Source organism: Crocodylus siamensis, chromosome 2, assembly GCF_052110815.1.
Source record: "Crocodylus siamensis isolate JL-2025a chromosome 2, ASM5211081v1, whole genome shotgun sequence".
Lineage (NCBI taxonomy): Eukaryota > Metazoa > Chordata > Crocodylia > Crocodylidae > Crocodylus > Crocodylus siamensis.
The window spans coordinates 295298559-295316039 of record NC_143396.1 but is presented as its reverse complement, the minus strand read 5'-3'; the positions used below and the strand labels follow the sequence as shown (position 1 = coordinate 295316039).

Sequence of the window (17481 nt, the reverse complement as noted above, 5' to 3'; positions counted from 1 at the left end):
TTGGACTTCTGGTCAATTTCTTTATATTCCAAATTCCCTCAAATTGATATCAGAGGCATTCTGCTGCCTACATAGGCCAAAGTACAAAAAGATCAGGAAGGGCTTTTATCCCCCTGGTCAAAATGATGCAGACTGTGGGGTTTTTGCCTTCCTCTGTAGTGAGGGCATGGCTTTCTCTTCTTCCTTGGCAATCCCTGCCAGTTGAGGATGACAGTCTTCCATGATTGTTTAATCTGTTTGTCCGAAGATGGATGATGAGGCTTATCCAAGATCAATAGACTCTATTGCAGCTCGGATGTGTGTTTCCTTGAAGGGTGGGTGGTGCTGGATTTGGCCTGTGAAACACTATTCATGCCACTCCCACTTTTCCATCTCCTGTTGTCATCATGAGGTTTCAAAGTACCGAGATTCTTGCAGCAGGCTCCTCCTCCATTTGAGGTGGTCCTGGGCAATAGCCTTGTATAAGTTAATGTTGATGGTACATTTTTTCAACTTGGCCTTGAAGTACTTTCTTTGCCTTCCTCTTGAGCATATGCCTTGACTGTGCTGGAAGGAAAAACAAACAAACTTGCTTTGCGAGTCTAGAGTCAGACAGCTGGATGGCATGGCCGGCCCAGCAAAGTCAATGTCAGACGATGATCGTCTCAGAGCTCCTGGTGTCTGCTTGCAAGAGGACATTAATGTTGGTGCACCTGTCCTCTCATTGGATTTGAAGTATCTCCCCAGGTAGCATTGATGGTACTTCTCCAGCAACTTGAGGTGTCTCCTGTACATTATGCACAACTCCACTCCATAAAGTAAGGTGGGGATCAACAACTGCTTGATAAACCATGAGCTTGATGCCAGCCTTTTGCAAGAGATGGCTTCTGACATATGGGAAATACTTACTGTTGTCCAAAGTCTCACCATGTATCTGAATTACCAGAGCTGGGGACTGCTAATTAAGAGTTTGTTAATGGAGGACATTTTGCCTTCTGCATGTTAAGCACCAGTCCCATTTTCTTCTATGATCCAGTAAAGATGTCAACAATTGCCTAAAAGACTTCTTCCAAGCAAACACACGCTACAGCACCATCAGTGTCCTGGACCTTGATGATTGAAGTCAAGGTGGTCTTGTCCCTCCACCTGGGATCTCAAGCATATTTTAACAACCCTTGCAGCAATAGGACACTGGCCACCATGGTCCCCCTGCTTTACCTGTAGCAGGTTAGGGTGTGGTCTTGGGATAGTGCAAGGATTGACTGTACAGTTTTGCTAAGAGGATAGACGATGGATTTGTCTCAGGTAGTTTGGATAGGGACAACCCTGCCGCAGGCCAGGGGCTGAACTAAAACACCAAAGGAGCCTCCCAGCCTTATCTTTTTATGATTTTCTGACTCTAAGGCCATGCCAAGAGTGGTAGTGCACACACAGAGAAAATGATTCAGGCTTCAGCATTTATGTCACGTTCAGCAAGTGCAAATTCAGAGGGAAACACTGTAAATGGGGAAATAAGACACAAAGAGATTAAATGATTTGTTCAAGGTCACAGAAGGAGCCTTTGGTAGAGACAGGAACTGTACCCAAGTCTCATAAGCCACAGTCCAGTGCCTTAACCACAAAACCATCCTTCCTTATCATTAAAAAATAAATCTCTGTTCTTTCATCCATGAAGCATATTCTACTAATTTGATAGAGAGTCAAAAAAAAAATTCTGTGCTAGCATTGTCTGCTTTTCTGGGTTCTTTTTAACACAAGTAAACATTTCAGTGTTCACTAAAAAAATTAGCATGCCAGAGGAATCACTCCTCATTCAGTTTAGGACAAAAAATGTTTATGAATGTTCTTGCCATTTCATTAAACCCAGTCATATCAATAGGTCATAAAAAGCGAGGGTGCAGTAATTGAAACCTAAAGCAGCATTGAAAGTAGAAGTACCTTTGGCTCAACAACATTGGCAGGGTATCTTTAATACAGAAGAAGAATGCTCCCCTCTCTCCTAGCAAACCTGCTTGTCCAGCATTTCCAACCTGTCAGCTGGTGAGAAGGCGGAAAAAATGCTTGAAAGCTACTCATGTGACTCACCTCCTGCTAGAAACTGATACCCCAAGGAGGCAAATGCAAGAAGGTGGAGTTATCACAGTAGAACAAAATTGCTAACAAAGCTCAGCCTCTTTGCTTGGAGCACAGTAATGAAGGGACCCTGCTGCTGTTCTCATCAATACCCTATTAAGACAACTGTCTATTTAGGATCGTAGAGAAGCCAGACTAGAAGGGACCTCATTGCAGTGATCACCATGGTCCATAAATACAGGCTGTGGCAGAAATGCCACCGTCTGCGTCTCTCTCCAGGAATCTGTCCCTGCCAGCTGGGGACACTGGGGCCAAATTCCTAAGGGAGGGGGGATTTTCCTTCCTTCCTAGGAGACAAAAGCCTGGTGCTTAGGGTGTGGTCCCTTTGGTCACCTGAGTGGGGGGAGGGAAAGCCCCTGCTCATCTACCCAGTTAACCAGTGATGCTTTTTAAATTGGTCAGCTAGTTGCCAACACTGCTAGCTTCTATTGGACTGGGCTGCTGAGGTCAGAAAAGCGATATAAGGGCCTGGTCCAAGAAGAAGAGGAGGAGAAGCCATTTTACCAGCATGGCCCAAGCATCAGGACACAGGGAGAGAGTCTGATCCATCTGAAATGCTCTCTCTGGAAGTCTGAGCCAAATCTCGACCATCTTCTGAATGATACTAGTGTTTCTAGAGAGCTAGTCAGCTCACAGTGATGCATTTGCGTATCAAACGGCTACCTCAGCCAGACTGTTTTGCTCAATGGTCATCCCTTGATAGTGCTCTACCTCTTACCCTATTCTACCTCACCCTGTCAGGAGCAATAAAGATCCCCTTTGTGACCGGTGTAGGAGACTTATTGAGGGGTGGGTTTAATTATGCTTAGGAGGCCCCTTGGGTCTGCAGACTAAGGGAAACTATTTTTGGCCCCTAACTTGAGGAGGTAATCCAAGTCCTTGTATTGGGTTGAGTACCCATAGGACTATTAGGCCTGTGTTTCCCTGAGGACACAGGACCTAGACAGTCCCTTCTTGGGGTGGTGGCAACACAAGTTACCCCCAGACCCTGTGGTGGGGCTTGAAAGCGGGTCTCCCAGGGCTTAGGTGCCCCTGGAGAGACATGTGGAGTCCAGAAGGTGGACGGGCGTAGTGAGGTGGGAGGCTCAACGCAGGAGCTCCCCCTACTATCCTGCCACACAGGCATACAAAAATAAGTACAACAACAAAAATTAATCATGGAGCAGTAGGCAACCTCTGCAGACCCTGTCTGGCTCTAACTAGTTACTCAACTGAGGGACCATCTCCCAATTACCAACCTCTGAGGTCTAAATAGGGGAGCATCTTTAAAATCCAAAATCCACTACCAACCTCATGAGGTCACCTAGTGCAGCCCCCTGCTCAAGGCAGAATAATTTCTGATTAAACCAGCCTACCCAGTGTCTGTACAACCTGCTCTACAACATTTCCAAGGATGGAGATACTAGGACATCTCTAGGCAGCCTCTTCCAATGCTTGACTATTCTCGTAGTCAGAAAGTTTCTCCTCATCTCCAACCTAAATTTCTTTTGCTGTAGCTTGAGATCATTGCTCGTAGTCCTGTCCCCCACAGCCACAGAGAAAAACCCATCTCCATCCTCTCCATAATTGCCCTTTCATGTAAGATTGTGATGAAATACCTCATAGTCTTGCTTTTCCTGTCGAAATAATCCTTGTGCTTTCAGCCTTTCTTTCAGTCATGCTTCCCAGGCCTCTAATGATTTTTGTCAGCCTCTGCTGGACTCTTTCCAATATGTCTACATCCTTCTTGACATGCAAGGCCCAAAACTGGACACAGGACTCCAGGTAAGGCCTCACCAGTGCTGAACAGAAGAATCACTGCCCTCAGTTTGCTAGTGACACTCCTCTTTGATACAACCCAGTAGGCTAGCTTTTTTGTAATAAGAGTACACTCATATTCACTCATATTGTGGTCTACCATAACCCCCAGGTCCTTCTTTCCAGTATTGCAGCCTGGCCAGTCATTCCCCAGGCTGTATTTGTGCAAGCAATTATTCCATCCCAAGTACTGGACTTCGTATTTGTCCATGTTGACTTTCACTTAATTGACTTTGCACCGTGTCTTCAATTGACCCAAGTTTATCTGGATAAACTAGAGAAATAGTTTGTGTTACCATGTAGAAGACAGCTTTAATGAGACAAAGCAAAATGGGAAGTTAGAGCAGGGGTGGGCAAAATGTTGGCTCTGGCCAGACTTTGCCTACCCCTGAGTTAGAGGATGGTGGGATATAAAGTAAACTCTGTCCAATCTTCAGAACAGCTCTGTAAGGGTCTGGCCATGAAGAAGATCTAGAGTTTTCATCTTATATTAGGTTCTGCTGAATGTGGACATGCCGTGCACATTGTGCAGTCAGTGATAAATGTGTGCCAAACTGTAGATAATTGTCACTTAATGTGTGTGCAACATTTTTGTACAAATGACGTCTCCTCCAAAAACATTTCTTTTATTCCCCCAGTCAGAAGAAAACTCAGCCCCACATTTTGCACAGACAGAATCTTGTCACGTTTGTTTGGGGTGGGGGGGAAGTAAAATAAATGAGCTGCCTGAATTTTGATTGTGATGAAGCTTTTCTTCTTAATTTTCAGCAAAACATTTCCCTTCTCTTTCATCAGGAAACTGCACCTGGATTGCAAGGAATGCCAGCTTCAATCAGGAGTGAGTGAAAGGCTGTGTTATAAATGCTCAATAAACTGACAAACTACCTACATCAAATAAATTATGCTAATATGCTTGGGAGATATTCCACTGTTGCCAAGCTCTCCAACCTACTTACGTGATTCCTAATGCTCCAAACCACTCTGAACAATTTGCTGGATTCACAACCCATTGTGCAAACAGCTTCTTCTAAGAAACTTCCTGAATGTAGTGAGACAAGTAATGAAAATGTCTCCCACCTTGGAAGAAAGTTGAAGAAAAATGTCTAGCTGCTCCTCTCTGCCAGTCCCACAAACAAGAAAAGGAAGGACATAGATAATAATGGATCTGAACCCAAAGCTCTGTGACCTGTGTGAAGCTAAAGGTTTGTTTCTGGAGAACATATGGCCAGTAGAAGTGCAAAAAGGCTGGAGATCAGCTCACGGTAGGAGGGGCTCGTCTCTGGGGTGGGAGATCAGCTGGAGCTGGTTAATTTAACATCACAAGTGGGAAAGGGGGAAGGGGACAGTGCTCAGAAAGCGAATGTCATTTAAACACAGTTGCATCAATAAACTGAACCACTAAGGCAAAGGCCATGAAGAAAGGACTATTTTCAAATGTTTGTCTACTATTGCTTGAGTAACAAGCAAGAGGAACAGGAAATTCCTATTGGCAAGATGAAATCTGGTATAATCAACATTACTGAAACCTGGTGGGACAAACCCCATGATCAGAGCATTAAAATCCTGGGTTATAATATGATCAGGATGGTTATCATGGGGAGAAAAGGCGTGTGTGGATGCGGATGTGGATTCTATCTTCAATTATCATTGAACCATTGAGAACAATTGGGCTAGAGGAGACCTCCATAGGTCATCTAGGATCATCCCTATCTAAACTATCCCATAGAAAATCCATTGTCCAAACTAGCTATTAAAAAAACTACACGGTCAACCCTGGCACACCACAAGATATAACACCCAAGCCTGCCACAGGCAAAGCAGCCAATGTCCTTCTCCTGCAAAAGTAGTTAATATATGCTCAAGAGATCCCAGGCAGAGGGCCAGAGAAAGGGAAAACCCCTTTCAATCCAGACCAATCTGACATGGGAAAATTTCCTTCCTGAGCAGAGGGCAGACCCTCCAGCCAGGGACCCTCGGACTGAAGTCCCAGCAAGAGCATTTACATAACCCAGTCAAGATCCCCCTTTGCTTGCAATGCCTCTGAGGGAGGCTTAATAAAAAAAACCAAAATAACCTTGATTTGCAGTTTTAGCTTCTATGCCTCAGCCTGCCCTGCTACAAAAAAGACACCTGCACTACACTCACCTGTTTTTTTTTTAATGCTGCACCATCTCCTTGCACGGTTCAGCCATCACTCTCACTGTGTGTCTATGGCTCTCCTTTATATTACTTCCCCCATGGGCACACTGGGCCAGATCTGCAATATTTGGTACAACTCCGTTTAAGTCCATACGGCAGTCTTGATTTCCCCCAGCTGTGGATCCGATACACCTCTTCCTCCAACAAAGCCCACTAATGGTTAAACAGCTCTTCACAGAGGGAATAACACGGCTCGCAAGCTGCGCAGCTCCGTCTGGGGGCTGGCGGTCTGTTCTTTGCCATTGCTATGAAGAATCTGTGCCCAAACGCCAGGCAACCAACTCCAAGGACAGAACTGTGTAAAAGGCCGGTGTTTTTGGTTGCACAAGTTTTATACAACCCCTTCTGGATTTCCAGATACCTGAGGCAGCCTGAATGCAATTTCAAAGTCTGTGCATCCTGAGACTGACATACAAAGAGGGATGGGTCCAACCTGACCCATTACCAAGATTAATACTATTGCAAGTTGACTTGTAACTTGTAGCTGAGGTGTGCAGTAGCTAACAGGCTGCCTTCCATAAAAAAGGGTAGACGGCATGTTACGGTTCACAGAAATATCTCCCTTTGATTAAGGTGACAGCAGCATTTTTACAACAGGCAAAAAAAGTACAAAATGTCCATGTTTCTTTGTTATGAAGTTAAATCTTCAGGCACGGCAGAGGCAGGAGTTTCTAACACAGAGAATTTACACCTGCCATTTCAGTCCTGTTACAGGCACATCGCAATTACAAGTTTTATAACACTATGTTCTGCACCGGAGCAGTGTGATCCCATGTCTCCAAGGTACTCAGAGGTGCACAGAGCTGACACTCGAGCCGGGAAAACCTCAGTATTTCCACTCCACCGGGAAGAGTGTTTTGAGATTGGGTTTGTTCCAATATGTTTTCAAAACTTCCTATGAAACAGCAAATTAAAAAGAGAAATCACCTCACTTCAATGGCTAGTGTTGCAGAAAGCAGCTGGTACCCTGGAAGCTGCTGGGAAATGATCACCTTTTTCTTGCTGGTTTCAAAGCTCCTATTTGGGGCAAGGAAGCCATCCTGTCCATACCACTCAACCATTGCCAGGACTTTCAGGGATGTAGATTTAGGTGGATGGACCCAGGGACACCAGAGACTTCAGGGCTTCCAGTTTCTCATGCCAGGTACCACCTGAGGCTCCCAGTCCCTTGGGAAGCCCTGAAGTCTTGGCCTTGGGCAGTCAGCACAACAGAGGCATCCTTGTGCCCTGGCCACGTGGACTCACCAGCAGCCCCCCAGGAGGCTGATGGCCTTCAAGAACTATTTAATCTGATGCATCTCCACAAATCAGCTTGGTGCGGTGAACTGGTGCTGACCAAGAGGACACCATTTCACCAGAAATCCAGCATAGCCCAACACTTTCCACTCCCTCCCTTTGGGGCATGTAGTCTGATGCATCAACACGAAGGTGCTCGAAGGAATCTGACATGAGCTACGGGGTTTGTCACTCGGTCACTTGACACGCACAAGGTTATTTACACTTGGTTTGCGTTATTGTACCGTAGAAACCCCACGGTGCAATTGATTGGTGGTAATGATTGGGCCCCGTTCAACCATCTCTTTCAAAATAAGCAGGTTAATGTTTAGATTGGGTTGCATCAATTTAAATTAAACCCCTGGCTCAGGGACCCATGAAGCTTATTAAGAGTTTTGGAAAGTGAGCCAAGTAGTTAATGTGAGCTTGAAATATCTTTGCAGTCAAAAGGGACACTGCCAAGATAATTATCATCCCCTTTACCTTCAAGGGTAGTAGACAGAGGGCATGCATAAGGCAATGGTTCAAATACAGCTGGTGGTGCTTTTAGAGCTGGCCTGTGTTTAACAGAAGAGTTTTGCTCATGGTGACACGCTACTGAACCATTTCAAAGCTATTGGCCATGTGTGTTGAAGAAGTAACCCAACAACAGGGGACATTCACAGTCGGAAGAACGGGCCTATGAAAGACCTATTCCAACTCCAGTGATTTTGTAGGAGAGAATCGAATTAACTTCAGAGACAGAATGGATCCAGTCTCCAAGCGCTGTTGTTCTCGTCATCTGGTTCAGAGGACCTTCTTTCCACAGCATCCTGCACGTACAACAAATAATGCGGGGGAGACATAGCGACGCAGCTCCCTTTTGTTGATGGTCTGTTCTCTCCCTACCTATCGCCTTTCATCATGCAAGATGGACTGCCATCTTTAATCAGTCCCCAGACATGAGGCTCCTTCTGGCACGTTGACATGTGTTAAATTGTCAAATGTGTGCATTCTCCTAAATCACAGAAGGAAGCTGCCTGTAAATATTGGAAGCTGTCTCATTAGTGACTCTTCAAATGCTTCCTTTCAAGCTCCTTTACCAGCACGCGGAGGATGAAGGTTACATTTGCGTCACTGCTGGGCTGAGTCCACCCGCTCGCCTTGCTGATCGATATAGCGCCATTGTGTCCTTGCACTTCCACATCTCTCCGAGGCCGTGTGTTGTCTCCTGTCTTAGAGAACAAGCTCTGGGGAGGGAACGGTGGTTGTTTTCTGTGATTGTGTAGCTGGTTCACGACCTGGGTTCATACCTGTTGTAATAGGCTCTGAACTTCTGAGAAACACTCGCGCAGTGTCTGACGCAGGTAAAAAACCAACTGAAAAATCCCTGAAAAATCAATCCAAAGATACCAATGATAGAGCACAATCAGTGAATTTCAACCAATTCCTTCCTGTTTGTGAGCAGTAAGTCAAGAAGAGCCCCCCCCCATTAGCTTGCCTACCATCTGTATCAAAAAGTTGTCTTCAATGCAGTCCAAGAACCTACTAGATTGCCTTTAAACTGCTGTTCTCCCCTCCCCGCCAGCTATTAAAGTGTCATATGAGAACCAAGACCTGCAATTTGGAAACTTCCATTAGTTTTTTAAAGAAGGCCTCGTCCACCTCACCTCCTTCACCTGGTCTGGTGGTCTGTAGCAGACACCTACCATGATATTCCCCCTGCTGCTCTGTCTTCTGACCTCTATCCAGAGGCTTTTGATAGGCCTCTCTCACTTGATATTGCATTTCGAACATGTGCACAACACCTTTATATATTGGGCAACACTCCTCATTTTCCCCTTTCCTGTCCTTCCTGAACAAGTTTTGTCTATCCATGACCATACCCCAGTCTAGACAACACCCTGTCATCATATTTCATCTTTCGCAGATGTGTCTTATGGCAGCACTGACTGTAAAATATTTCTGTAGTTCTATTACAGTCTATTACAAGGGACCTTGCACAGTCTTTCTGTCAAGAAGTAGTCAATGAAGGCACTATAGTGGATGAAACTGTTTTTCATGGCACTTCTTTGAGGATTGATTAATACTTGGCTCATTAGCTCAACACCAGTCAATGGCTCTATTATAGTTCAGGTACTATTTTTGTACATTAGACCTGACTAATAAAAAGTCCCATGACAAATTTACTTTGTACGTGTTTGCAGCCCACCTCCATTATAGTATGAGAGGATTTAAAGGACACAGCTTGGAAAGTTGTATATAAGAGGGACCGGACCCTAGGAACCATAGCACCTACTTTTCACACTGAAGTCAAAGGATGACTTCAGCACACAGGACCTTCTGTATTTATGCCATATGGGAGCAAAGGTGACAGAAATCATTGGACAGTCAAGTGGAAGCACCAATATGCATACAACATAGTAATATATTCTCTAAGTTATATGTAGGGTTGCCCCAGTACAGTGAGAGAGCATGTATGTGTCTGCATTTCTCTCTGTTTATTATTTGCACAGGGATCTGAAAAAATATAGCTAAATAAATTCATTATTTTCAACATCAAATTCTGTGGAAAACTGCATACTTTAAACAAAATGGTTTTCTAACTAGGTTCTATCTCAATGCCATAATAAAGAGCTGTCTGTTAAAACTTTTCTTTTCTTTAACAGGTGTCTGCATTGACACATTATTATTTAAGTACCTGCTTGTAAATGACACTGTGTATTAGACCTGAGCTAGAATTGAAAAAAAGAAATTGTTTCTATTGCTATTCATCTTTTAAAACAAATTCACTGCAATTTTTCTCAGATGCATGTTCAACTTTTATAGCAATTCTAGGAAATAAGTTTACCTCAGGAACATCATTTTAAAAGCAAATGAGTAAATTCTAAATTAATATTGCAAAATATTCACAGAAAGGATGTTAAATATTTATAACTAAGCATGTCTACTAGAAACCTTATCCTCAGCATCACCCTTATGCAATCAAAAGAAGAGAAAACAACGCAATGAGGTGCCTCCCCAATTAAACCTGCTTGATGCTTGATAAGTAACACCTGCTTGAGAACGAACACTAGATCAGGAGCCTCACTTGTTTTCTTGGAGAAATGAACAATGACGGTCCTTCTACTTGTCAAAAGTAAGGTTCCCATTACCTAATTCGGAACAAAAAATAAGGCTTGCAACCAACTCTTAAACAATTCAGGAGGAGAAACAGCTGGTGGAGTCCGCCAGCCTATGTCATTTGTCCTTCACCATTGGCATCTCTCTCAGATTTCTAAGGGACAGAAACACACCCCTGTCTAATGTGAACGTCCCCCGTTGCACTCGTAGTAGAGCAGGTCCTAGCCGTGGCTAGAGCTGCAGCCTAAGCAAATGTACCTGGGCTCATTGGCGGTGCACAGGGGTGCACGTGCCGGTGCTGCTACGCTCTCGCCACCGCCAGCACCACCATGCTCCCTCCTGGGCTAGCAGAGGTACAGGTTGTAGCCATGTTGGTCTGTCTCTCATCCACTGACTCCTCAGTGTATATCTTCACTCTCTGCCTTTCTTGTAACTGGGTCATTTTGGCCCAGTTTTCTCTCCTGCCCAGGGCAGGGGTTGGACTAGAAGGTCTGCCAGGTCCCTTCCAGCCCTCCATCTATGAATCTATGAATCAATGCAGCCCGGCCTCTGGCTTCTTTACTACTCATCCCATCCAGGAAAAGCACACGCCAACTGCAGATGCAGTATTTAAACCCCTAAGTTTGCAAAGAAGAATGTTCTCCAACTATCTGACTTGGTCTAATAAAGAATATCAGATTTACCCAGAGAACCTGCACTGCCCAGGACTAACAGAAATCTTTCAGGCTGAGCTGCCCTCTGCTTGAGCAAAGATAAATCACCCCAGCTTCAATCTAACCCAAGGTCCCCAGTCATGAGCGACTGGTGCCTCCCAAGTCTGGGGGTACCAGATTGCAGACGGGGGGGAGGTCCCCCATAAGTCAATCATTGAGCCAGCAGCAAAACTGAAAGTAGTACTTCCAGTTTCGTGGATGGTGCTTCCAGGGGGTGCATGGCCAATCTCAGGGGGCGACACACCGCCAGCGTCCCCAGGAAAACCTGATCTTTCAGGGCCAGAACAAGTCCTGCAGGCCTCTTTCTCCTGCATAACCTTCATATTAAGTTCCATCCGCTCAGTCTCAACGATGGACAATTTACAGAACTGGCAACCACTTTCTGCAAGTTGCATGCAGCCCCTCTGTTCAGTGGACTTCAAGACGTCGCAGACTCAAACCCTAAGCACTCAAATGAATATTAAGGATAGGATTGGCTGGGATCTCTGTCCCAGGCTGTGGTTGCAAGGAATAATGTTGCAACTGCCTTTTTGTGAAGGGCATGGAGCATGAGAGCCCCCAGCAGGTCCATCCCTGACTTCAGAGAACAGAAGTACCCTTCTGGAACCCTTCAAACGATGCATAAAACAACCTGCACGAACTTTGCACATTTGTGTCCATTATGGACAACAGATTGCAATAATAAGAGAAAAAATTTTAAGCTTTGTTTGCTAAAATTATGATACTGAAATATTTATAAAGAAAATGAGCAATAACGCACAATCCATGTTCAGCGGGTATTCCTTTATTCTCATTTTTTTCTCTGAGTAAGGAAAGTAGGTTTTTGCCCATTATGCAAAAGATCAACCTTATCTATTCATTAAAATATTTTTTCAGGCTTCTGCATGTGTATTCAATATAGAAAAATAATTTAAAATCATAGCAAATCGCAAGAGGCTGCTAAAATAGCAGTGGAATTTCAAGACAGATTGTATAAAGGGAGAATTAAGTTTCCATAATTTTAATATACTTAGATGTAAATAAAATTTCACTTTGGAACAATTGCTTTATGAATCTCTTAGTCTTATTTAATTAATCAGTACCATTTGGATCAGTGACAATCCATAATACTGGATAGATTTAGAGATGCATATTCTATTATGTGATCATTAATTTTGTTTTTATCAAGGATTTAATAAATAACTGTAATATTCCAATGTGAAGAAATGAGAAAGAGCCAGTCTCCAGAGGGGTATAATTTGTCTTACAATGGAGTTTTAAAGTCAGAGCATGCAAATTTCTACAAATATGCAAATGTACACATCTACTTTTAAAAGTGAAAGGATATATATTGTCATCCTGCAGTGTCAACATGAGTTTTTCAATGTGTGATGGGAGTGGCAGGGGCCTCTGCAAGGAGGTCCTTTTGTTTTGACAGTGCCCTGGCATGCTGCTAATGATACTCCAGAACGATTAGATTTAACAAGCCTAATTCTGCCCTGTTAGCACCATCAGCTGCATGGTTTAGTACAAACAGAAGAAGGATGGAAGGATTTGGGGCTACAAAGCATGATCCAGACCCTCTGGCCTTTTATGTCATGGACCTGTAGCGACTGTGTCAAGAGAATGGGTGCACTGCATGAATACAAAGTCCGTGGAGTCATAAGGACACAAATAAATGGAGAACTCGCCTTGCCCAGAACAAAGTGCCATGTCAATACATCATCCCATGTGGGGTCCACTGGACAGCACAAACTCTCAGCCCAAGCTCAATACCTAAACAGTGCCTTCTAGAGGCACTTACTTCAATCATGCCCATACACCAGAAGAGACAGATGCAACATCTGTGATAAGTATCAAATATATAGGATCTAGACAGAGACATAAGAGGGCAGATGTACCATCAGTTCAGTGAAAAATGTCATCAAAGCAGAGCCAGTTCATGTATTTCCCATACACAGAACATGCCACCTCTAAGAGTAGATACTGTCCAAATTAAATCTGAGCTGTACTATTTCCACTGAGGTCTCCTCTGCCCCGACTGCCACATCACAAGGTTTGGGGCATCCTGGAGGGTATCTAAATCATATAGGCCATCCCTGAGCTTTCTGTGATAGCAGGAGACTGGACTAATCGACTCAGGGACGGACGGCCCACTGCCCTGAACTTTGCAGCTCCATTATTCACAATGTACAACATTGGCACCTCCACTTGTGTTTTCCTAATCTAAAATACACTTAGAGCTGAATAGCATATATTAAAATGGTACTTAAGTCAGAGGAGTCTCAGATCCCTTTGAACACCAACTATCCAACTCAGGACAATCATTCTATACCAACCTTTTTTTTTTTAAATTTAAATTGGGGTCTTGAAAAATAACTTCCCCAGCACACAAAGGAAGAGGCATGTAAGTAAACAAAACACACAGATTAAATATATTCAATCCCCCTCAGTTTTCTCTTCTGCAGACTGAATCAGCCCAGTTCCCTCAGCCTCTCCTCACCAGTCCTGTCCCCCAACCCCACAACCATTTTCATTGCCCTCCGCTGGACTCTCTCCAATTTGTTTAGGTCTACCTAGGTAGGCCCTCATCTCCGTAATGCCCACGGCATCTCGCAGTCACTGAATGAACGCTATCCATCACACCCTGGAGAAGTGCCCTCTTGGAAATGGAGTCTGAGACCAGCAGACTCCCTGTGCCTGATGAAGGGAGATTGCACCCTTTCCGACTACTCAGTTGGTCTAATCAAAGATATCCCATCTACCCAAAGATCTTTGCCTGCTCTTTGAAATGGGGAATGGGACCAAAGGAGGTGAACCAGCTCGCCCAATTCTTTGCACAGAATTTATGGTGGATCCTCAAGTGCTGCTGCCTGGGCTCTTCCATTTGTCCCTGGAACAGATGAGCTCACGTTTGTCCCAGAACAAAATTATCCCAGGATTGGTGTGCACACACATCACCCTCCTAATTAGTGTTTAGGGAGTGGCTGAATGCGCTGCTGCTTTTCTGCCATTGATTCAATGATGCAATCCCATGCCAACTGTACAAATGTACTTTGTCATGTGCCCAGATAATCTGTTACTACCTCTTATCTCAGACACTTTTTTTAGGATATATCTCAGGAGAATGGGCATGGATATCTCTAGGAATGCATTTTGTCTTAGGATAAAAGAGTTTATCCCAGGTTAAATGTAACATAGGCTCATAGAAAATGAAGGTGGGAAGGGAGCTCAGGAGGTCACATCTAGTCCAACCCTCTGCTCCAAGCAGGACCAGCTCCAGCTACATCATCCCAGCCAAGGCTTTGTCTACCTGGGTCTTAAAAACCTCCAAGTCCACCACCTCCCTGGGGAGCCTGTTCCAGTTTTCCCTAATATCCAACCTCAACTTCCCTTGCTGCAGCTGGAGCCCACTGCTCCTTGTCCTGCCATCTGCCCCACTGAGACCAGCCCAGCTCCATTCTCTTTACAGCCCCCCTGCAGGGAGGTGAAGGCTGCTATTCAATCCCCCTCAGTCTTCTCTTCTGCAGACTCAATCAGCCCATTTCCCTCAGCCTCTCCTCACCAGTTCTGTGCCCTAGCCCCACAAAAATTTTCATTACCCTCCACTGGACTTTCTCCAACATATCCACACTTGCACCACAGTTGACATCTGTCTGCACCATTAATGGGAGGCTGATCTCGAGTTCGAGTAGAGGCAGGATAAGGGTAGCAGTCGGCTACCTAATCTACACTGAGAAATAACAACCATCATTTTATATAAAGTTTGTAGTGATCTGAGCTCCAGCTGTCAGCAATCAGCACATCAGTGCTGAAACACAGAAGTATTTGCAGGGATGCCTAATCATACACAGAAAGTGCACACTGCCAGAGGTTTGCACACGTTAGTGCTATACTTCCATGGGCCAGGCCCCATCGTATAAATGCTGTGCATATATCATGGTGCTCTGTATCTCTCTCAGCACTGTTTCTGAATGTGTTTAGGATTCCTTTGCTGGATGTTTTCAGCCACCTCCAGGCTAGTTACTACCCTTAAAACTTTCCTTCTTGTAAATGGCCAGGGAGATTTGTACACTCTTGCCTTGCTTAGAGTTGTAAATTTGTGGATGTTGGTATTTTCTGAACATTTTCGTGAGAGGGAAAAGCCTCTGACCTGAAGCAGATTAAAGGTTAAAGATACGTGGTCACACAATGCTCCAAAACAGGAGACAAAGTTGTCATTATTGCAGCTTCAAAAGGTCATTCATAACAATCCTACTGTAGATCTATCATTACTGCTCTAATAGTCCAAACTCTCACTGCATCACAGATATTAGAAGTAACTTCACCAAGTTCACCAGCAGCTTTATAAATGTCACCTCTTAAGTCATACATGTGAAAGTGCAGTAGTGCAGTAAAGCATTGAGCTGGCCTTTTGGCAGCCGCTGGAGTATTACATCGGAAAGGTCAGAGGTACAGTACTACATTATCCGAACTACAGCAGCTAGGAGGACACTTTCTGAATGCTGTAAGTGGCCTGGATTCTCATCACTATGAAAAACTTTGAGGAAGAAAGCAAAGGAAAAGAAAATATAACGTGAACTTGCAGATGCTATTGGCAGAAAAGAGCCATCAAAACAGACGTCATAAATTACTAGCCTGTCTTACACAAGAGAGAGATTATTTGTAGAAATGGGGCATGAAATGAACACTTTTATATTTTAATTAAATTGTAAAACAGACATAGCTCATATATCGTGGACGTTTATCACAAGTAACTGGTTGAGAGGAATACCAGCGTCAATGCTTGTACTGTACATTCACGCCCGAACCTGACCTCTGTTCCTGTTTGCTATAATGCTCTGCATGTTCAATTCCAACTTGATCCCCCATATGATTTCCCCACAACCCTCTCTTAAAAACTTGCTGGACGTGCACTTTAGGACTCATTCATTGTTGGCTGCATTAATGCTTTCAGGCAATTGTGTGCAAGTGAAGCATAAAAATACCATACATCCGTCTGTGCAGATAACTTCATCAGACAATAAATAAGACGTAGCTGTGGTCAGAGATTCCCATTTCTTGGGTAAAAGCTTCCAGGAAGATGGAATAATTTAACATAGTAAAGGTCTAATGGCATTAATTAGACTACATGATAAAGGCAGACTTGCTAGGAGGTTTTACAAAGTGAACTGTAACCCCCATAGATGTGGTTCTTTCAGCTACTATTAGCAGAGCACCCTTCCTCCCAACCCCTTTGGTACAGAGCTCTGCAAGCTGCTTTTTAAAATTCATTTTGGCTAAACCAAAAAAAAAAAAACAAGTTTTTATCTGGGTTGCCTTAATGAGCCCACTCTTCCAATTAATTTTAATTGGGCTACATTTTGTTTTAAATGGTTGTGAAGAAATAAGAAATGTTTAACCCTAACTCTTGCCATTTTTTTTTGTGCAATAATTTTCCAAATTCAGCCCAAATTCATGAATATTTTCAGTCATCCCCATGCTAACTTTATTTTGGTGATAAACTTCTTATCCAAAAATATCCCACTTAGGACAAACCAGCAAAATGCCATCTACTAATCAATGACAAATACGTACTGCCTCCTGGGTCCTGCCCCGTAAGCCTTCTTCTGTTGTTACTTACAATTGTTAACGATATGAAAGACCTACTGTATGCATACTCCCACTGGCAGGCCCAAATCCAGCTAATTAGGTCTGTGTGAATACAACCCTGTAACCATTCATCAGCCATATATAATCACTGAAAACACCAGGAAAGAGAGAAAACTGTTTTACTTACCGCTGCACTGAGTCTGAATAAAAGTTTCCCTTTCATCCTCCCTGCTGATAACAAAAGTCTTTGTCAGCAGAATTACCCTAGTTAGAAAACTTTAGATACTGTGCAGCCCGGGGAATGCTGTTTCCCTAAGAATTTACCGGCGCATGCTTGCGGTACACATGCATGCACATAAGGCGCACTTGAGCGCGTAGGAAACAGGCCGTAGCTGTCTTTGAGCGGTGTTAATTACAGCTTCAATGCACTGCAACAAGAATCAGAGGACTGGGGAAAGTACACAAGGCAGCATGCCCGATGTTTTTTTTAAACTGACTTTTCCTGTTCTGCTGGGCTGTTTCACCTGAATGATTTAATGTCTGCAGAAAAAAAATGATTTAAAAGTGTTTTTGTGGTTTGGGTTTTTTTCCCCCTGAGTGAACTACCTGCAAACACCCTCACTACTGAGCACACAGATTTCTTTCTGAATGTTTGGTGGATTTGCAGCCCCTGTGGGTCACCTGACCCCTTGTGCTCCAATAAAAGTCAATT

The 17481-nt window shown here is 43.9% G+C and overlaps 1 long non-coding RNA gene across 1 annotated transcript in view; it reads right to left on the bottom strand.

Moving 5' to 3' along the window:
• LOC149872437 (uncharacterized) overlaps window positions 1–17048 on the bottom strand; it is a 103084-nt gene extending 86036 nt beyond the window's left edge. The window contains exon 1 of the long non-coding RNA XR_016440626.1: window positions 16957–17048. This is a non-coding gene — a long non-coding RNA (uncharacterized LOC149872437). The remainder of the gene's footprint in view (window positions 1–16956) is intronic.
• Window positions 17049–17481: the final 433 nt, after the last annotated feature.